This window comes from Oncorhynchus masou, unplaced genomic scaffold (assembly GCF_036934945.1).
Source record: "Oncorhynchus masou masou isolate Uvic2021 unplaced genomic scaffold, UVic_Omas_1.1 unplaced_scaffold_3877, whole genome shotgun sequence".
Lineage (NCBI taxonomy): Eukaryota > Metazoa > Chordata > Actinopteri > Salmoniformes > Salmonidae > Oncorhynchus > Oncorhynchus masou.
The window spans coordinates 1-23,806 of record NW_027010279.1 but is presented as its reverse complement, the minus strand read 5'-3'; the positions used below and the strand labels follow the sequence as shown (position 1 = coordinate 23,806).

The 23,806-nt window shown below is 41.4% G+C and overlaps 1 non-coding gene across 1 annotated transcript; it reads left to right on the top strand.

The window, feature by feature from the left end:
* Nucleotides 1-15,193: 15,193 nt before the first annotated feature.
* LOC135534726 (U2 spliceosomal RNA) lies at nucleotides 15,194-15,384 on the top strand. Its single transcript, XR_010454732.1, has one exon. It is a non-coding gene; the product is annotated as a U2 spliceosomal RNA (small nuclear RNA).
* The last annotated feature ends 8,422 nt before the right edge of the window (nucleotides 15,385-23,806 follow it).

Here is a 23,806-nt window from a genome sequence, read left to right as displayed (position 1 = left end):
CTTCCACATTCACCGTAATCACGTGCCCCCTCCACACTTGGCAATCTTTTCTTTCCTTTACACTGAGCAGCTACATGTCCCATTATTTGGCATTTAAAACACACCAGTGCATATGGGACAAATTCTCTAACATTGAAACCAAGGAATCCTATCTGTACTTTTCCTGGCAAGACTTTCTCAAACCTCGCTATCACTGATAAGGTTTCACTTATTTTACCCTCTTTCCTACTGATCAACCTTTTGGTATCAATCACTCTGCCCCCCTTCACATTTTCTTTAATATCATCTGTGGACATAGAAATTGAGACCCCGGTGATGGCTCCCCTCAAATCTAGCATAAGGACATCGCATTTAATCTTCTTCCCATTGAGATTTTCCATTTTCGGAATCTTCGCTTGTTGAGCCTGGCTACCACACAATATTAACAATCTATCATTTCCAATTAATCAAGCTAATTTCACTTCACCTACCTCTTTCTCTACGGCATTAGTTAGTCGGATAGGGTTTAAGTGCGGCCCTGTGGTCTCATCAAACACTATCACCACTTTCCACTCCAACACATTACTCTTGCTTCCTACCTTGTCCCTCTTTATGCTTTCTTTACTTAAAGCTCCACTGCTTTTTGTATCATGATCTCTCTTCTTCCTATGTCTTTCCACTACCGACAATTCCGGTCCTGACCCTCATCCTCGCTCCAAACCATCAGAACTGACACCCATATTCTTCGCATTCCAGCACAGCTGAGCTTCACCAACTTTTTTTCCTCCATTTCGTACGCACTACTCGCCACCATTTCCGACCTCCAACCTCCAACCTCTCACACTCCCCTTCTTCTGTGGATTTTATATGGCGGTTGGCAACCAAATTTATTAGGGATATGGTCTATTTTCCTGAATTTCCACCTGACTGACATGCCCAAAATAAACTGCCTGTTACTCAGGCCCAGAAGCCAGGATATGCATATAATTGGTAGCATTGGATAGAAAACACTTTGAAGTTTTTAAAAATGTAAAAATAATGTCTGAGACTATACACAATTGATATGGCAGGCGGAATTCCAAAGAAAACCAACCAGAATGTATTTTTTGGCGGTCCCAGGCTCTTACTGTCAGGATTTGGCCAGGGTTGCTCCCGGTTTTGGTCACTAGATGCCCCCATTGTGCTTTTTGACCTTATGTTTTTTCCTTGTTCCCCATTATTATTTGCACCTGTACCTCGTTTTCCCTGATTGTATTTAAACCCTTAGTTTCCTCAGTTCTGTGCTCTGTGTTTGTATGTTAGCACCCAGCCCTAGTGTTCTGTGTTTTCTTGTCGATTTCGGTGGATGCTCTGTGGTATTCTGTTTTTGTTTTTGAGTATCTCGAGGCTTTTTTTGTGCTATTCCTACCACCTTTGGATTTGCCATTTTTGTATTTTAGGACTTCTCCTTTTTACTTTATTAAATACACCGTCTTAAGTACTGCTGTGTCTGCCTCATCTTCTGGGTTCTGCTGACTATTCGTGGCTCAGTTGGTTAAGTGACTGTTTCTCACTCCGGAGACCCAGGTTCGTAAATCGGTCCTGACACTTACAATGTAAATCTATGGGTCCTATGTAATTCCAGCTCCCAGATTGCAATTCCGATGGCTTCCACTAGATGTCAACAGTCTTTGTTCATTGTTTCAGGCCTGTTTCTTCAAAAACAAGCAAAAACTTTCCGTCTGAGAAAATATCTGTCTGTTCGCGCACCACGAAGAGGACGTGCGCTTACTAATTTTACTTTTCTATTGATCATACTTTTCCGCATGAAATATTATAGTTTATTTACATTTTAGGATACCTGAGGATTAAATTGTAATGGTTTTCTGGGGAAAGAGAGGAAGGACCAAAATGCAGCGTGGTTAGTTTCGTACATCTTTAATAAAGATGAAAGTACAACAATCTACAAAACAAGATCCGTGTGGGGAAAAAAAAAAAAAAAAAGTCCTATCTGCTGCCACAAACGCAAAGACAGGAACAATCACCCACAAAACCCAACACAACAGGCTACCTAAATATGGTTCCCAATCAGAGACAATGACTAACACCTGCCTCTGATTGAGAATCATATCAGGCCAAACATAGAAATAGACAAACCAGACACACAACATAGAATGCCCACCCAGCTCACTTCCTGACCAACACTAAAACAAGGAAAACACACACGAACGATGGTCAGAACGTGATATAAGTAGAAACGTAGTTTGACTTGTTTGAACAAAGTTTAGCGGTAGCTTTTTGGACTCCTTTGTCTACATGTTGAACAAGTGGATTAACGTAAGCTAACTCACTGCATCGCGCTGGTCCGTAGAATTTACCTTATTTTAGCACCCAAAAAACGTAATACTTCCAGATCAACTGTAATATCAATACCATTGTAAACCACAATTTCTCCCCTTTCCGTCAAAACCAATGACGAGACGCCCATCTCTCATGATGCCCATCTCTGCATGATTCAAGAAGGCAATGAGCGCAGAGTGCTGAAGCTTATAGCAAGTAAAAATTGTCTGTCTTCGTTTGCAACACTCACTACTGAGTTCCAAACTGCCTGTGGATGCAACGTCAGCACAATAGCTGTTTGTCGGGAGCTTCAAGTAATGGGTTTTCATTGCCGAGCAACCGCACACAAGCCTAAGATTACCATGCGCAATGCCAAGCGTTAGCTGGAGTGGTGTAAAGCTTGCCATCATTGGACTCTGGCGCAGTGGAAACGCATTCTCTGGAGTGATGAATCATGCATCACCATCTGGCAGTCTGACGGAAAATCTGGGTTTGGTGGATGCCAGGAGAATGATACCTGCCCCAATGCATAGTGGCAACTGTAAAGTTTGGTGGAGGAATAATGGCCTGGGGCTGATTTTTATGGTTAGGGGCCACGACCTTAGTTCCAGTGAAGGGAAATCTTAACGCTACTGCATAACGCAACTGCATAACGCTACTGCAATCTAAACTTGGTGCCCTCAATCTCACACAAATTATCTATGAACCTACCAGGTACAACCCCAAATCCGTAAACACGGGCACCCTCATAGATATCATCCTAACTAACTTGCCCTCCAAATACACCTCTGCTGTTTTCAACCAAGATCTCAGCAATCACTGCCTCATTGCCTGCATCCATAATGGGTCTGCGGTCAAACAACCACCCCTCATCACTGTCAAATGCTCCCTAAAGCACTTCAAAAACAGGCCTTTCTAATTGACCTGGCCGGGGTATCCTGGAATGACATTGACCTCATCCTGTCAGTAGAGGATGCCTGGTAATTCTTTAAAAGTGTCTTCCTCACCATCTTAAAAAGCATGCTCCATTCAAAAATAATTTGAGCCAGGAATAGATATAGCCCTTGGTTCACTCCAGACCTGCCCCTGACCAGCACAAAAACATCCTGTGGCATTCTGCATTAGCATTGAATAGCCCCGTAATATGCAACTTTTCAGGGAAGTTAGGAACCAATATACATAGGCAGTTAGAAAGCAAAGGCTAGCTAAGTAAGGCTAACAGAAATTTGCATCCTGTAGTACAAACTCAAAAAGTTCTGGGACACTGTAAAGTCCATGGAGAAATAAGAGCACCTCATCCCAGCTGCCCACTGCACTGAGACTAGGAAACACTGTCACTACTGATAAATCCATAACAATTTAGCATTTCAATAAGCATTTTTCTACGGCTGGCCGTGCTTTCCACCTGGCTACCCCTACCCAGTCAACAGCCCTGCGCTCCCACAGCAACTTGCCCAAACCTCCCCACTTCTCCTTCACCCAAATCCAGATAGCTGATGTTCTGAAAGAGATGCAAAATCTGGACCCCTACAAATCAGCCGGCATGAGACAATCTGGACCCTTTCTAAAATTATCTGCTGAAATTGTTGCAACCCCTATTACTAGCCTAATCAACCTCTCTTTTGTGTCATCTTAGATTCCCATAGATTGGAAAGCTGTTGCGGTCATCCCCTCTTCAAAGAGGGAGACACTCTAGACCCAAACTGCTATAGACCCATATCTATTCTACACTGCCTTTCTAAGGTCTTTGAAAGCTAAGTTAACAAACATATTACCAACCATTTAGAATCTCACCGTACCTTCTCCACTATGAAATCTGGTTTCAGAGCTGGTCATGGGGTGCACCTCAGCCACGCTCAAGGTTCTAAACGATATCATAACTGCCATCGGGATAAGAGACATTATTGTGCAGCGTATTCATCAACCTGGCTAAGGCTTTCGACTCTGTCAATCAAAACATTCTTATTGGCAGACTCAACAGCCTTGGTTTCTCAAATGATTGCCTTGCTTGGTTCACCAACTACTTCTCCTATAGAGTTCAGTATGTCACATTGGAGGGCCTGTTGTCCGGACCTCTGGCAGTCTCTATGGGGGTGCCACAGGGTCTAATTCTCGGGCCGACTTCTCTGTATACATCAATGATGTCGCTCTCGCTGCTGGTGATTCTTTGATCCACCTCTTCGCAGACGACACCATTCTGTATACTTCTGGCCCTTCGTTGGACACTGTGTTAACTAACCTCCAGATGAGCTTCAATGCCATACAACTCTCCTTCTGTGGCCTCCTACTGCTTTTAAATGCAAGTAAAACTACATGCATGCTCTTCAACAGATCGCTGCCCGCACCTGCCCTGCCCTTCCAGCATTACTACTCTGGATGGTTCTGACTTAGAATATGTGGACAACTACAAATACTTAGGTGTCTGGCTAGACTGTAAAAGTTCCTTCCAGACCCACATTAAACATCTCCAATCCAAAGTTAAATCTAGAATTGGCTTCTTATTTCACAACAAAGCAACCTTCACTCATGCTGCCAAACATACCTCGTAAACCTGACCGTCCTACCAATCCTCGACTTCGGCAATGTCATTTACAAAATAGCCTCCAGCACTCTACTCAACAAATTGATGCAGTCTATCACAGTGCCACCCGTTTCTGTTACCAAAGCCCCATATACTACCCACCACTGTGACCTGTATGCTCTCGTTGGCTGGCCCTCGCTTCATACTCATCGCCAAACCCACTGGCTCCAGGTCATCTACAAGTCTTTGCTAGGTAAAGCCCCACCTTATCTCAGCTCACTGGTCACCATAGCAGCACCCACCCAGAAGCACGCGCTCCAGCCGGTATATCTCACCGGTCACCCCCAAAGCCAATTCTTCCTTTGGCCACCTCTCCTTCCAGTTATCTGCTGCCAATGACTGGAACGAACTGCAAACAACTCTGAAGTTGGAGACTCTTACCTCCCTCACTAGCTTTAAGCACCAGCTGTCAGAGCAGCTCATAGATCACTGCACCTGTACATAGCTCATCTGTAAATAGCCCATCCAATCTACCTCATCCCCATACTGTATTTATTTATTTATCTTACTCCTTTGCACCCCAGTATCTCAACTTGCACATTCATACTCTGCACATCCTACCATTCCAGTGTTTAATTGCTATATTGTAATTACTTCGCCACCGTGCCTTACCTTTCTTATCCTAACTCATTTGCACATGCTGTATATAGATTTTCCTACTGTATTATTGAGTGTATGTTTGTTATTCCATGTGTAACTCTGTGTTGTTGTATGTGTCAAACTGCTTTGCTTTATCTTGGCCAGGTCACAGGTGCAAATGATAACTTGTTTTCAACTGGCCTACCTGGTTAAATAAAGGTTAAATATATATATATTTTTTAAATACAATGAAATTCTAGACGATTCGGGACGCTTCCAACTTTTTGGGGAAGGCACTTTCCTGTTTCAGCATGACAATGCCCCGTGCACAAAGCGTGGTCCATACATAAATGGTTTGTTGAGATCGGTGTGGAAGAACTTGACTGGCCTGCACAGCTCCCTGACCTCAACCCCATTGAACACCTTTGGGATGAATTGGAACACAGACTGCAAGCCAGGCCTAATCGCCCAACATCAGTGCCCGACTTTACTAATGCTCTTGTGGCATGGAAACAAATCCCTGTAGCAATGTTCTAACATCTAGAGTAGAGGCTGTTATTGCAGCAAAGGGGGACCAACTCCATATTAAAGCCCATGATTTTGGAATGAGATGTTCGATGAGCAGGTGTCCGCATACTTTTGGTCACGTAGTGTTTAAGAATACGAACAAAGTAAATGGCTCAGTAGAATAGAATAAACATGTTAGCATCAGTATAACACAGGAAGGCACCATTTTTGGGAAGGGGGGTTGGGGGTCAAGTGTTTAAATTGTATAGCAGCCTAGGGTACTTTGCAATCATAATAATAGTCTGGTAGCAGCAGCTGTGATGTGTGTAGCATTAAGCTTAGGATAATGGGACTAAACACCTCCCTCTGTAACTGGATCCTGGACTTACAGACAGGCTGCCCCCCAGGTGGTGAGAGTAGGTAGCAACACATCTGCCACGCTGATCCTCAACAACGGAGCCCCTCAGGGGTGCGTGCTCAGTCCCCTCCTGTACTCCCTGTTCACCCACGACTGGGTGGCCAGACACAACTCCAACACCATAATTAAGTTTGTAGACAAAAGGCCTGATCAGACAATGACGAGACAGCCTATAGGGAGGAGGTCAGAAACCTCGCCGGGTGGTGCCAGAATAACAACCTATCCCTCAACATAACCAGGACTAAGGATATGATTGTGGACTACAGGAAAAGGAGGACCGAGCACACCCCAATCTCATCGACGGGTTGTAGTGGTGCAGATTGTGAGCTTCAAGTTCCTTGGTGTCCACATCACCAACAAACTAGAATGGTCCAAACACACCAAGACAGTCGTGAAGAGGGCACGACAAAGCATGTTCCCCCTTAGGAAACTAAAAGATTTGCAATGGGTCCTCAGATCCTCAAAAGGTTCTACAGCTGCAACATTAAGAGCATTCTTACTGGTTGCATCACTGCCTGGTACGACAACTGCTCAGCCTCCGATCGCAAGGCACTACAGAGGGTAATGCGTATGGCCCACTACATCACTGGGGCTAAGCTGCCTGCCATCCAGGACCTATACCAGCAGGTGTCAGTCAAAGGCCCTAAAAATTGTCAAAGTCTCCAGCCACCCCAGTCATAGACTGTTCTCTCTAAGTCTAGGACCAACAGGCTTCTCAACAGTTTTTACCGCCAAGCCATAAGACTCCTGAACAGGTACTGGTAACGCTACTGTTATTTTTCACTGTTGTTTTTATTCATTTCCTTATCTATTGTTCACCTAATACATTTCCTTTTTACTTAGAAATTGCACTGTTGGTTAGGGCCTGTAAGTAAACATTTCACTGTAAGGTCTACACCTGTTGTATTCAGCGCACATGACAAATAAACTTTGATTTGAGTTAATGTGTGTGTTTGTGGATGTCAGTGTGAGTGTGTGTTAAGGTGCAGAGTATCAGAGCAGATCCAGTTCAAGTGTTCAGCAGTCTGACGACTTGTAGTCAGAAATTGTCTAGTCCTGTTGGTATCGGACCCCTTGTTCCGATACAGGCTGCCAGACAGGAGTAGCCTAACACAGAACCCAAACCGCTGCGCAAGTGCGCCATCGTGCATAAATTTATTTTGTCCCCCACACCAAACGCTATCACGATACGCAGGTTAAAATATCAAAACAAACCCGAACCAATTACTAATTTGGGGACAGGTAGAAAAGCATTAAATATTTATGGCAATTTAGCTAGCACTTGCTAGCTAATTTGTCCTATTTAGCTCGCTTGCTGTTGCTAGCTAATTTGTCATGGGATTTAAACATTGAGTTGTTATTTTACCTGAAAATGCACAAGGTCCCTACGCCGTTTCAATTAATCCACACATAAAAACGGCCAGCTGAATTGTTTCTTTAGTCATCTTCTTCCTTCCAGGCTTTTACTTTCTTGACTTTATATTTTTTATACAGACATCCACAAACACACACATTAAATCACGCTTTGGCCCATGTAAGTCGCTTCTGGATAAGAGCGTCTGCTAAAATGACTTAAATGTAAATGTAAAATGTGAGGGGGACAAAATAAATGTATACACGATGGAGTACATGCAGCCAGTTTGGGTCCGTGCTCCTTGGCAACGTAGATGCTCGTTGACGCAAGAGCAGTATGGGTGTAATACTTTGAATAACATACATTTCTACATTTATTTTACACACGGACTGCACTGCAAAATATATTTAGAAATCCATGTTATTCAAGCCACACTGCTCAGTAAGCGCCAACGAGAAAGCTGCAGGTAGGTTTATTGAACAAGTATCCACGTGCCATTTCCTCATTGGTTATATACCCAAGTGGGAGGACAGAGGACGAACGACCCCAATGCACCTAATTTATGAAAGTTGCCAATCGCAATATTAAGTCAAGAGAAGAAAAAAAGCCTGGAATGAAGAGAGATGACTAGAAATTATTTGGTTGACTGTTTTTTGTGGATTAATTGGCGGAGTAGAGGACCTTGTGCATTTCGTAAAATAACAACTCAATGTTTATATCCCATGACAAATTATCGAGTAACAGCAAGTTAGTTAAATAGGACAAATTAGCTAGCATTTGCTAGCTAAATTGCCCATAAACGTTTAATGCTTTTCGACATGTCCCCAAATTAATATAATTGGTTCAGTGTTTGTTTTGATATTTTAACCTGCGTATCGTGATCGCGTTTGGTGTGGGGGGACAAAATCAATTTATGCACGATAGCTCAAGCGCGTAGCCGGTTTGGGTTCAGTAAGAAGTGAACAGCTCCTGGCTGGGGTATGTGGTCCTTGATGATCATGCGGGCCTTCCTCATGCACCGTTTGAGTAGATGTCCTGGTTGTAAATGTTTTCTTTGAAAGTTCAATTAGTTGGCCCTGGCGAATCATCGAGCTCATCATTGCGGTTGGCCGCATTAGTGTATCAGGATGGGTGAGGAAAAAGGATGCTCTGATTTATGAACCAGGGCACAAAACGAACGCTCCCTCTGACTCGCCTACTACTAAACCACTCCCTCCAGTTTCCCGCCACAGCAGTTCAGAAACAGCATGCAGTGAAGAAGTGTGGTGGTTTGGAAATAGCGTTGGTACGTAGACGTATTTATTTTAACTAAGCAAAATGTTTATTTTAATAGTTTACTTCTGTTTCATCATGATACTTTGGTTTATTGAGCCAGATGTGAGATTACAAATAATATGCATGAGTTTAATACTGATGTAGATGATAGCCAACTAACGTTAACTAGGTAAACACATTTTGTATAACTAAATCTAAACGGTTTCCCTTTTTTCTGTGGCTAAAGCCTGCCTAACTGCACTGGTTTTTTAGCTGCTTTTCAGAAAGCACTATGTACTCATGTTCACCGTATTTCCCCTGCATTAATCTGCGCTGCGGCTTCTGTGGATTGTATATGGCGGTTGGCAACCATCTGGATTAGAGCGTTGGCTCTGCTTCGCTATTGGTAGAACCAGAGCGAATATTCACAACAAGGGGTGGTATAAATTAATTTGATCGCCTTACGGCGGGGAAGTTTTGTTAACCCCGGCAATGTGAATATACTGTAGCTTTAGCCACTGCTCCCAGCATACCGCTAGTGCTGTTCGAGGTAGATTAGGATTTCAGGACGAAAATTAGTCTTCAGCTATAACTAATTAAACAATATGCATTTCCGTAGGTAAGTTTTCTGCTTGTTTGACTATGTGCCATCAATTCTGACCGATATCTACTGTTTAGACAAGGTTAACTCTACTTTTTCTGCGAGTTTGCTCTTCAGGCAAGCTAGCTAGCAAAGTCAACGCTTTCAGCTACCTTCTCGGTCTGTAGCTAGTTAATTTGGCTATGTCGCGTTTTTTTCATTGACCGGCGTTCAGATAATGTAGGTTAACGTTAAAGCTGACGACAGATCACTAGCTGTAATATATGTAACGTCAGCTAAATTTGATGATGATGAAGTAACGTTAACGTCAGAAGTTCAATACGAAGCCAGAAATCAATGGGCTAGCACGATCAGACCTTTATATTAATAATGGCCATCTCTTAACAGTCTCTTGATTATGAAAGTTTGTCGATAACAAGTTGTCAATTTCTTTTTAGTTGTCTGAGTGTTATAGTCATCTGGTTCCTTTCTTCCAGCCAGTCGAGCTCAGGTTGGTTTTTAATTAAATAAATCAAATTTTGTCACATGCGCCGAATACAACAGGTGTGTAGACCTTACAGTGAAATGCTTATTTACAAGCCCTTTACCAACAGTGCAGTTGTTACAAACGTAAATGTGAAGTAAACATTTTTTACTTTTTTTAATTTGACCTTATTTAACCAGGCAAGTCAGTTAAGAACAAATTCTTATTTTCAATGACGCCTGGGGAACAGTGTGTTAACCCCTGTTCAGTGGCAGAACGACAGATTTGTACCTTGTCAGCTCGGGGTTTGAACTTGCTGCCTTCTGGTTACTAGTCTAACACTCTAACCACTAGGCTTCTGCCGCCCAAAAAAATGTATAAGAAATAAAAGTAACAAATCATTAAAGAGCAGCAGTAAATTAACAGTGGTGAGGCTATATACAGGGGTACCATAGGGATGGTACCAGGTTTCCTCCAGATGTGACCTTTGCTTTCAGACTAGGTTTCATCAGACCATAGAATTGTTTCTCATGGCCAGAGTCCTTTAGGTGCCTTTTGCCAAACCAAGTGGGCTGTCATGTGCCTTTCACTGAGGAGTGGCTTCTCTGGTCACTCTACCATAAAGGCCTGATTGTTGGGGTGCTGCAGAGATGGTTGTCTCAGGAAAGTTCTCCCATATCCACAGAGGAACTCTGAGCTCTGTCAGTGTGACCATCAGGTGCTTGGTCACTCCTGACCAAGGCCCTTCTTCCCCGATTGCTCAGTTTGTCTGGGTGGCCAGCTCAAACTTTGTCCGTTTGAAGAATGGAGGCCACTGTTCTTCTGGGCTCCTGAGTGGCGTAGCGTGTCTTAGGCACTGTATTCCAGTGCAAGAGGTGTCACCATAGTCCCCAAATCCAGGCTGAATTACATCCGGCTGTGATTGGGAGTCCCATAGGGCGGCGCACAATTGGCCCAGTGTCGCCCAAGTTTGGCCGTGAAGGGCCGTCATTGTAAACTATTCACGTTTATTTACAATGATGGGCTCACCCCAGCCAAAACCCTTCCCCAACCCGGACGAAGCTGGGCTACCTGTACGCGCCCTTGCGGGGACTCCCGATCACGGTTGGTTGTGGTACAGCCTGGGATTTACGTAATCCTCGCACTGCGATGCAGTGTCTTAAACACTGCGCCACTCGGTCCGAATTAGCCTACACTATAATTCATTAAACTGGACGGGATTATTTTACCACACCTGCATTGCAATCCAATGCATGCACGATTTATGCTGCAATACACTGATATATATATATATATTGCAGCGCTGTCATTTTTGGGGGCTGCAAAATAGAGAAGGCTATATCTGACTGCTAATACAGGACTAGTGAAGGTCCAGTGAACTACTTTTGTGAAATTATGATATTAATATTCAGATTTTTCAGGGGGTGCTGCAGCACCCTCAGCACTCATTCTTCCTGTGGCCATGGTCTTAGAGAAAAACAACCCACATGTACATGTTTGTGAGAGTCTCACCTTCCACAGAGGGGTATCCCAAACTGTTTGGACGCTACATGCTTGTGGGGGTCGTAGAGCAAAACGGAGAACACCATCGCCTCCAGACAATTTTGTGTCTAACTTTCTCATCATCATTATTCATGATTCATTCAAGACTATCCATAATCATGGTAGCATCCACATTCATTTAGAAGTGATTAGAAACATTTTATTTTTATTTACAATAAAAATGACACAATACCTTATTTACTGTTCCAACTGTTTCTGTTGGCCACAAAATAATTTGAAACACAAACAGCAAATGCATGCAAAAAGTTTAAAGTAACAAGTTTGATGTCATCATTACATGCCAAGTTTGAGACCAAATATGATAATTTTTGATTAATTGAATACACACTTAATGAATTTGTCCAAATACCTTTGGTCCCCTCAAATGGGGGGCACTATCCACAAAAAGTGCTGTAATTCAGTTCACCTGATATGGAGGAAAATATGCTGATTCTGTACCTTTAACCTCCTAGTCATTGTATCATTTAATATCCAAAATGCTGAGTTCAGACCAGCACTTTGTTTATGTAATTACTTGTCTTGTTGGATGAGGGAAAGTGTATGTAGATAGCACTAGCATCTTGAAAGTGAGCCTCGGGAGCAACATCATGTTAAATTATTTTTGCTTATGTTGTTAAAAGAATATGCTAATGGTGTCCTCTCATTTTTACAGTGCTACACTCAGGCATACGTTATCTTAGTGTAACCAGAGGAGGGTCCGTAACTATACCAATAACTGATGGCCAGTGTCCTGAGTCGGACTGGATTATACACAGAGAGAAAGGCCCAGTGGTCACGTATGAGAACAACGTGTGCCCACTGAGGGGCCAAATTATCTGGGCAGGATCCAGCTGATAAATGACTCCAATGGCTGTACTGTTGTAATTCAATGTAACCAAAGAAGATACAGAGACAGTTTATTATACAGACGGTGGTCTTCCAGGTCAACCGAGAATTGCACTTAAAATGACAAGTAAGAAGTCTCCTGTCCATTTTTTTTATTTTATTTTTTTGCATTAAAAGAATTGAGTGGAAGAACAGTTGAAGTTTACATACACTTAGGTTGGAGTCATTAAAACTTGTTTTTCAACCACTCCACAAATTTCTTGTTAACCAACTATAATTTTGGCAAGTCGGTTGGGACATCTACTTTGTGCATAACACAAGTCATTTTCCCAACAATTGTTTACAGACAGATTATTTCACTTATAATTCACCGTATCACAATTCCAGAAGTTTACATACACTAAGTTGACTGCCTTAAACAACTTGTAAAATTCCAGAAAATGATGTCATGGATTTATAAGCTTCTGATAGGCTAATTGACATAATTTGAGTCAATTGGAGGTGTACCTGTGGGATGAATTTCAAGGCCTACCTTCAAACTCAGTGCCTCTTTGTTTGACATCATGGGGAAATCAGCCAAGACCCCAGGAAAACAAATTGTAGACATCTACAAGCCTGGTTCATCCTTGGGAGCAATTTCCAAATGCCTGAAGGTACCACGTTCATCTTTACAACAATAGTACGCAAGTATAAACACCATGGGACCATGCAGCCGTCATACCGCTTCAGGAAGGAGAAGCGTTCTGTCTCCTAGGAGATGAATGTACTTTGGTGCAAAAAGTACAAATCAATCCCAGATGCTGGAGGAAACAGGTACAAAAGTATCTAGATCCACAGTAAACAAGTCTTATTTTGACATGACCTGAAAGGCAATTCAGTTAAAGGAAGGCCACTGTTCCAAACCGCCATTAAAAAACCAGACTACAGTTTGCAACTGCACATGGGGACAAAGATCGTATTTCTTTTGTAGAAATGTCCTCTGGTTTCATGACACAAAAATAGAACTGTTTGGCCATAATTGTTATGTTTGGAGGAAAAAGGGGATGCTTTGTCAAGCCGAAGAACACCATCCCAACTGTAAAGCATGGGGGTGGCAGCATCATGTTGTTGGGGGTGCTTTGCTGCAGGAGGGACTGGTGCACTTCACAAAATAGATGGCATCATGAGGGGAGGGAAAATTATGGGATATATTGAAGCAACATCTCAAGACATCAGTCAGTAAGTTAAAGCTTGGTTGAAAATGGCTCCAAATGGACAATGACCCCAGGCATACTTCTAAAGTTGTGGCAAAATGGCTTACGGACAACAAAGTCAAGGTATTGGAGTGGCCATTACCAAGCCCTGACCTCAATCCTATAGAACAATTTTGGGCAGAAAAAAAGGTGCGGAGCAAGGAGGCCCACAAACCTGACTCAGTTACACCTGCTCTGTCAGGAGGAATGGGCCAAAATTTACCCAACTTATTGTGGGAAGCTTGTTTTGAGGCTACCTGAAACGTTTGACCCAAGTTAAACAATTTAAAGGCAATTCTACCAAATACTAATTGATCATATGTCAACTTCTGACCCACTGGGAATTTGATGAAAGAAATAAAAGCTTAAAATAAATCACACTCTACTATTATTCTGACATTTCACATTCTTAAAATAAAGTGGTAATCTTAACTGACCTAAGACGGGGAATTTTGCCTAGGATTAAATGTCAGGAATTGTGAAACTGAGTTTAAATGTCTAAGGTGTATGTAAACTTCCGACTTCAACTGTATGTTACGGTTTCTGGAGTTCCACTGTTGCTTAGCTGTACTGAAGGGATAAAACATCAGTTATAAGCTGTTATTGCTATTGTAAACATTGCAGCACTATTTAACACAGACTAATTAAGCATACTTTGCATATGATATATTTTCAGATAGCACTGAGGTTCAATCATCATAGCAGCCGCAACCATCTTCAACCACACCAGGAGGTATTATTGACACCTGATCTTTAACCTGAAGTAAATCATGCAGGGTTTTCAAACCTAAGGTCCCCATTTGTTAATTTTTCTCCCCCTAGCACTACACAGCTGATTTAAAATTATGAACTCATCAAGCTTTGATTATTTGAATCAGCTGTGTAGTCCTAAGGGCAAAACTAAATGTGCACCCGTTGTGGTCTCCAGGACCAAGTTTGGGAAACACTGAGATAAAGAACTGTTGTGCAGAAATATTTGTTATTCAAGCACAAGTGTATTTTGCTTATAATGTATTTTCAGGAAGAATTGAGAGTTCAGCCTCCCAACCATCTACAACCACATCAGGTATAATCATCTTCTGATCATTAAGTTGAAGTAGACTATGATCTGTAGTGCATATGTTGGGTTATACTATTTGAACCTATCTACCAAGCACTTAATGAGCTTGTTTATCACAGTAGAACCAACAGAATTGTACCATAAGTGAAAACTGCCAATCATTGAAAGGCCACATTTTAACATCACAAAGACAGCTGTGCTGTGAACTAGCACACAGCATCATTCTAAATATTGAATGTTTGTATTTGAAATAAAATACATTCCAGGTAATTTTGGGGGATCTGTCATGTAGAACTAGAGGCAGTTGAGCAAAATTCAATGTAATTTATTTGCAGTCTCAATGATCAGGAGCTAGAAGTGGGTCAGATCTGGTTTATATGCCAATTTGTTTTGGAATGTGTGTGCTTGTGTATATGCCCACATCTGGCTCCTCTGGCCATATTTAGTTGACAGTCAAGATACTTAAACTTTTTTGCCTTCTCTACCTTGTAGTATTAGTTTAAAAATCAGTTATTATCTGATATGTTCCTTATTTGGGACCATATATGAAATTGTATTTTTGGAACGGGGAGATGGAATTGGGGCTTGCTCTGTCCCCTGCACGCATCAGACCGAGTAATGCAGCATCTCCAGGAAGGGTGCACTTCTCTGGCTGCAGGTAGCCTATTGGTTAGAGAGGCAAGCCAACAACAAGATGGTTGCCAGTTTGAATCCCGAGTCTGCATGGGAAGCTAAGGTTACCTAGATGCCATTGCCTGCATGCCTTTGAGCAAGGCACGTAACCCCCACGCACAACAACAGCTCCTACCTGTCCAACCTTTATATCTATGTGTGTCTTTCCGGAGGGGTTGGGTAAAAAGTGGGAACATTTCCATTGGACTGCAGGGTTGCACATGTATACAGATTATTATTTTTTCCGGTAGTGCGCAATACCATAATAAATATTAAGATTTTCCTCATTGGTTCTATCAAACGTCTCATCGCTTGATATTTTTTATACAAATCAGTGGGAAATATCCTTTCAGTGACTGTAACGTGAGTTCTGTTTGTGTCTCTTTTTGGTGTGGGCCAACGTTTGTATCATGTGCGTTTCTGTTCAAGTGCGGCTGACCGGAGCGGAGAGTAAAGCGTAATCATAATCCAGACGCTGAGACGTCATTCCCGGCGTCCCATTGTGACATAGCTACGCAGTTTTGAGACAACCATCTTCTGACGACGCACAGTCCGACCGCGAACCTCCCCGTCAATTCCCAACAACGCATCTCCCAGTGCGCGTCCCCTTATTCATTTAAATGTTTAGACCGTTATAGAAATTGCTTTAATTTGATCCCAATGCTCCAATATTTTAGAACACTGCTGTGCGTACACGTTTGATACTCTGATAGACCCTTGCTGCTGCAGCATGGTATTAAATGTTAATAGACCATACATTAGCGTTTGGATGTCAAATTCTGAACACAAGGCCTATCTAGTAGCCTAGATAGATCCAAAGTTAGCTCGCTAGTTAACTGTATTAATTAATAATCATTTATTACATTAACGCTTTCCATAGAATTTCAAAGCGCGAAAGAGCAAAAACGTGGAGCGAGACAGAGGATGGTAGACGATTGAGTCTGCTGATGATCTGTAGATGGCAAGTCTGGGAACCAGCCAGAGTTGTATAGCCACTGACTTTCTCCTTCCACCTGCAGCCACCACTTGGTGATGCCTAGCAGCTCTGGAGCGCCAGACATCTCACCACACTAAGTTCAGAATAGTAGCCAGTCACCACTCTACGCGCCTCTGCCTTAGCTCTGCTGGGTTCCACTATCTCTCACTCCCTCTCAGATATATGCGTATAAAAAACACGATGAAAAGGAATAATTCAAAACAACTATGTACACATATTTACAGGATCTCTGTTCTTAGCCGTCCTAGGACACCATGGCAACTATAGAACATGTTCTAAACACCTTTCCAGCGCTGTGGTGCATTATGTTTGTAAAAGTATAATTCGGCACATTTTGGTGTAATTTGCTCAAGTTTTGGGACCACATGAAAGCTGCTGAGATTGCATTCTTCCTACAATGATTCAGAGAACGCAGCGATACAGAACGCATGGAAATTTATACATTTTAACTGGGAATTAGGCCTTTTAATTACTTTCAGATTTTTTTAAATGTTTTTTTTTTTTTTTGTAATTGTTTCAATACTTTAGCGCACCAGATTCTACTGCCTTAGACCTTGAAAAGCAGACTTGGTTGTTTGAGCAGGGCTGTCAGCACAAGCCTATGGTACCCATTAGCTCTTCTGCATGGAATGTTAGCCACATTTTATACAGTACATTGACTTAGGCAATATGGTGAAAAACAATGCCCATCTAATACCAAATGTTATATCAAAGTCGATTTAGTTTCGCGACAACTATGACTTCCTGTAGTAGTGCTATCAAGTCATTTTCTGTCATGAGAAATCATTACATAACATGGGTTTACATGTATGGCAAGTTGTGTTCATTTATATGTTAGTACTAGAACCATAGCCAATCTAGTACTATAACAAGGTTCTTTTTTCTGTCTGCAGGTCTACATGGAACAGCTTGTGTGGCTGGTGTCAGTAGGGGGGTGGTGGTTGTGTTAGGGGTGGGGGGGGGGTGGTGGTAGTAGTAGTATGCATCAGAAAAAAAAAGAAAAGCTGAACGAAGAACCTCCCTTTGCCTGAGCTCCAAGTTCTAAATCAAAATACATCAATGGACAGCAGAACAATGAAAATGATCTTTGTTACTATGGCTGGCTAGACACATGATTTTGCCCTGTCTTCGGGCTTCATGAGCATTTCTAATCAATCAAATCAAACTCGGGCATGTTTTTTTGCTGGTCTGCTCTGGTGGAATCTTTTTGAAAGTGCTTTCTAAATGCAACGTCCCATTCTTCTATTGAGCGTTAGCTAGTGGTGGCTTAAGTTATGTGAAATTTTGAAGTGGCTGTTTTAAAGGGAACTGAACCATGCATTACTGTTTCTCCTGGCCCAAAGACTACTGGCAGAGTGAGAAGCCTAACAATAAGTTGTGTAAAATCCTAAACTATCCCTTTAAACCTCAGCCTTACTGCACAATTACTGTACTTATGATTTTCTTCATCCTTGATAACGGAGGATCATTGTCAGCATTACTTTCTTCTACTTTGTAGAAAGTAAGTTAAGAGGTGTTCAAACTATGAAACTGTTACTGACCGTAATATCCCACACTCACTGTACAAATTATTTATTTATGATCAAAGGTTTTAATGTCGGCATAGATCCCCACATTTTACAGTTAACAAATTGCATATAATGGCTTTTTAAAATGCTCTTTTGAGACAGAACTTTAGGTAGTTCAGTTTTATCTATATAGATGCTCTTTTGCAGAATGTAGATGTGAAGTGTCTGTCTTGTTATTCAGACTGGTCGATATACAATCACTCCTCTTAGATGCGTCTTTCTGGAACGCATAGTTCCACTCAAACAGAAGCTTATGCCTTGTTTTACTGTGGGTTATACAAGGACATTAGGATGACTTCTATTAACCTGTCCAGCTATAATGAAATGCTACATTTGATCAGGTAACGATAATGTAAATGTATTTTCAAAGCTTGCTGCATCATCCATCTGTGACCTTTAGAAGTGAATTCTCTTATCTACTGTACTTTGTTTTTGTTTCTGCATATGTGTATAGATGTATGATTGCTGATAGCAATAATATTTAGATGATTTAATATATTATAGAGGATGCCAAAGGAAGTACTGTGCAATGTTTGACTTACTGTCTCAGCTCTGTGCGCCACAATGTGGTTTTTAAATCCTGTTCTGTATTTTCAACCAGTTGTGGAGTGACTTATACATTTTCTATCTCTAACCTTTTAATAAATTGTTCTTATCTGATTTGGTTAAAGTGTTATAGCAGCATAACAGGTTGTTCAGATAATTAACAAATGCATAGTTAGATTTATGGTTAAGCCACTGCTGTTTTGACAATTGGTCCTTGGATGAATTGGTAGATGTGACACGTGATTTTTAAGATCATGTCTAAAATAATATTGTTCTATTCAATACATTTCCATCTCCAACGCCCTGAACGTTTTGCTCATGCATTTCAACACTGGAAAATGTGTGAACATCTGTAGTCCCCATCGACCACCTACTTAGATGTAAGGAGTGACAGAAGTTTGGCCCAGTGGATCACGGGACACCTCAAACACTAGAAATGTTATATTTGTCATCTTTCAATTTTATTATGTTTGGTCCTCTACCCTAATTTATATTTATTCTTTATTTTTTTATTTCACCTTTATTTAACCAGGTAGGCTAGTTGAGAACAAGTTCTCATTTGCAACTGCGACCTGGCCAAGATAAAGCATAGCAGTGAGAACAGACAACACAGAGTTACACATGGAGTAAACAATAAACAAGTCAATAACACAGTAGGAAAAAAAGAGAGTCTATATACATTGTGTGCAAAAGGCATGAGGAGGTAGGCAAATAATTACAGTTTTGCAGATTAACACTGGAGTGATAAATGATCAGATAGTCATGTACAGGTAGAGATATTGGTGAGCAGAAAAGTAAATGAATAAAAACAGTATGGGGATGAGGTAGGTAAAATTGGGTGGGCTATTTACCGATAGACTATGTACAGCTGCAGCGATCGGTTGGCTGCTCAGATAGCAGATGTTTGAAGTTGGTGAGGGAGATAAGTCTCCAACTTCAACGATTTTTGCAATTCGTTCCAGTTACAGGCAGCAGAGAACTGGAAAGCCTAGGTGTTGGCTTTAGGGATGATCAGTGAGATACACCTGCTGGAGCGCGTGCTACGGGTGGGTGTCGCCATCGTGACCAGTGAACTGAGATAAGGTGGAGCTTTACTTAGCATGGACTTGTAGATGACCTGGAACCAGTGGGTCTGGCGATGAATATGTAGCGAGGGCCAGCCGACTAGAGCATACAGGTCGCAGTGGTGGGTGGTATAAAGTGCTTTTGTGACAAAACGGATGACACTGATAAACTGCATCCAGTTTGCTGAGTAGAGTGTTGGAAGCTATTTTGTAGATGACTTCGCCAAAGTCGAGGATCGGTAGGATAGTCAGTTTTAGTAGGGTAAGTTTGGAGGCGTGAGTGAAGGAGGCTTTGTTGCGGAATAGAAAGCCGACTCTAGATTTGATTTTCGATTGGAGATGTTTGATATGTGTCTGGAAGGAGAGTTTACGGTCCAGCCAGACACCTAGGTACTTATAGATGTCCACATATTCAAGGTCGGAACCATCCAGGGTGGTGATACTAGTCAGGCGTGCGGGTGCAGGCAGCGAACGGTTGAAAAGCATGCATTTGGTTTTACTAGCGTTTAAGAGCAGTTGTATGGCATTGAAGCTTTCCTGTTTTCTGGATATTGGTCCACTAGATGGCGGGCTTCAACCAAGTTGTTCTAGAATTCTCATTTGTCAGGATCTATAACAGGACATGGATAAAAAAAAACATCATAAATGTGAAAAAGAAAGAACAGCTGGATGACAGAGTGAGGTGCACCATGTAAATATGAAGACATTTCAAAAAGCTGATTGTGTGAAAATGTTAAAATTATTGGGTGCAAATGATTTCTTAGCGGGTCGTCAACAGGCAGAGAGCGGACCCCAGTACAGAGAGCATGGGGGCTATGATCAAGATGATAAACCATGACAACTTCATCCCAACAACAGTAGAGAGCTGATCAGCTGTTATTTACAGCCTTCTTGTGTGAATATAAAGACTATCAGATTTGATCACATTTATCACAATCGAAAAACAATCTTAAACATTCTGAAAAGTTTTGGGATTTACCAACTACAGGCCACTAAATACTCTGGTTTAAATGAAGGTATGGATTTCTCACCTTTCCTATCAGGTCGTGATAGGTCCATTTGCTGTCATCTAGTGGACATTTTGCTCAATTGCCCTCAGCTATGTTTACTGTTCATCTTTTGCTATGTTCTAGTGTACTATGGAATATATTGCTTTCTTATTCTTGACACTTCTTCCAGTCGTATTTAAGGTTAGAACTACCTTTTTTAATTGTTCTGATACTTCTAGCTTGGAGTTGTGTTTTTATGATAACATAGCTACATTATTTCACTTTTTAATGTGTATAGTATTGCTTACTTGGTGTGTCCAATTTTGTAACCACTCCCTCTTCTAATGAGGGCTACTTGGAAAAGCTGTTTAAAAGAGGACATTGTATTATGTCTTTGTACTCCCTGGCGAAGGCCATGCAGCGGAAAGCGTGACGGATTTTAACATTTTTGTTTCTATTAAACATGCCATACAAATAAAGGCATTTTATTAATGTTATGAACAGTGCCTTGGTCATACTTTCTTTTTAATGACCAATTTACCCCCTTTACCAACGAGCACCTTCTGTCTACCAACATGTACTATTGTGTACCTTAGTAGCGCTTCCCTTTATACTACTTAAACATTCTGTATTGAAAACAACTAAGAAATGTATCTAGTGCATATAGCAGCTTGTGACAAATACATGTATTACATTTGTTTCATCCAACTGTGTTTTGGTATAGATTTATAATTTAAATACATATCCTGAATTGACTGAGATTAAACATTGACCAGGTGGATATCTTTAGAACACTCCCAATGCAAAACCACAGTTATGCAGTCATAATGCAGAGTTTACTCACCACCACTGATAAGGGAGAGCTTGGTCCCACTTCCGATCTCAAATATGTTAGTCCTCTGCTCAACACTGTAGTACAGACCCACGTCACTCTCTGAGATGTTCAGTATGCTCAGATTGCTTCGGAACAGGCCTGTGTCATACACTGACTCGAAACGGCCATCAAACCTTTTGAGGCTCAGGAGTATATGTGTCTTTATTGTGATGGCTACTGAAAGAGTGGCATCAGGACGAAGAACAAACCACATGACCTCATACTCCAGGGTAATGTCACAGCCAAGGGTGACTGTGTCCCCTGGTTCCACTAGAATCTCATTTTGACCTGCTCCAAAAGCCTCACAGAACATGGAACCTTTCATAAAAACAAAGACCATATTATTGACTGAGGCTATTTAAATCAAATGTTCATAACACATTTACATTTTTAGACCAAATTAAAAGAAGAACTTAAACCTAAAGAAATATAAAACATGTATCTTCCAAGTGAATAAAATACATTTCTACTCACAACAGAATTGTTAGAGATGTTCTCTTCTTCATTGGTTCCTGTCAGTTACTGAAAGAACAGTGCATAGGATGTGAATGCATTAACAAGTAATTTTTTCTGCGGGTAACAACTCCACCTACCACAGGTACAGGAAACAGAGGGACGCCATGAGCCCGTTAAGCAAAGGTTTGAACTGTACCAGAAGCTTATTTTTAACAGCTCTAAGTTTGCAAGTTTCCTCAATCTCATTTTCTGTATTTGCACAAATAGCAGTCAATAGCACAATTTTATTGAATAGATACTGGGAATTAACAGCCCCATGCAGTGCAGAGGTCAGGGACCAAACACATTGCTGTTAACACTATTGAATAAAACACCCATGTTCTTGTATAAACATTTTTTTAAGTACACTGTTACAGTGGGTCAGCAGTTTAAATACACAAAGTTGACTGCATTTAAACAGCTTGGAAAATTCCAGAAAATTATGTCATGGCTTTAGAAGCTTCTGATAGGCTAATTTAGTCAATTGGAGGTATACCTGTGGATTGGAGGTGTACCCGTGGATGTACTTCAAGGCTTTCCTTCAAACTCAGTGCCTCTTTGCTTGACATCATAGGAAAATCAAAAGAAATCAGCCACGACCTCAGAAAAAAAATTGTAGACCTCAAATCTGGTTCATCCCTGGGAGCAATTTCCAAATGCCTGAAGGTACCACGTACATCAGTACAAACAATAGTACGCAAGTATAAACACCATGGGACCACACAGCCGTCATAGCGCTCAGGAAGGAGACGCCTTCTGTCTCCTAGCGATGAATGTACTTTGGTCGAAAAGTGCAAATCAATCCCAGAACAACTGCAAAGGACCTTGTGAAGATGCTAGAGGAAACAGGTACAAAAGTATCTAGATCCACAGTAAAAACGAGTCCTATATCGACATAACCTGAAAGGCCACTCAGCAAGGAAGAAGCCACTGCTCTAAAACCGCCACAAAAAAGCCAGACTACGGTTAGCAACTGCACATGGGGACAAAGATTGTACTTTTTGTAGAAATGTCCACTGGTTTGATGAAACAAAAATTGAACTGTTTGATCATAATGACCATTGTTATGTTTGGAGGAAAAAGGGAGGCTTGCAAGCCGAAGAACACCATCCCAACCGTTAAGCATAGGGGTGGCAGCATCATGTGGTGGGGGTGCTTTGCTGCATGAGGGACTGGTGCACTTCACAAAATAGATGGGATCATGAGGCAGGAGAATTCTGTGGATGTATTGAATCAACATCTCAAGACATCAGTCAGTAAGTTAAAGCTTGGTTGAAAATGGGTCTTCCAAATGGACAATGACCCCAAGCATACTTCTAAAGTTGTGGCAAAATGGCTTAAGCACAACAAAGTCAAGGTATTGGAGTGGCCATAACAAAGCCCTGACCTCAATCCTATAGAACATTTGTGGGCAGAACTGAAAAAGCATGTGTTAGCAAGGAGGCCTACAAACCAGACTCAGTTACATCAGCTTTGTCAGGAGGAATGGGCCAAAATTCACCCAACTTACTGTGGGGAAGCTTGTGGAAGGCTACCTGAAACATTTGACCCAAGTTAAACAATTTAAAGGCAATGCTACCAAATACTAATTGAGTGTATGTAAGCTTCTGACCCACTGGGAATGTGATAAAATAAAAGTGTAAATAAATCATTCTCTCTACTATTATTCTGACATTTCACATTCTTAAAATAAAGTGGTGATCCTAACTGACCTAAGACATTTTTACAGGGAATAAATGTCAGGAATTGTGAAAAACTGAGTCAAATATATTTGTCTAAGGTGTATGTAAACTTCCGACTTCAATTGTATCTCTGTGTTCATCACTCAAATCCAAATAGCTGGAGTATAGAGCCACATAATTTTTT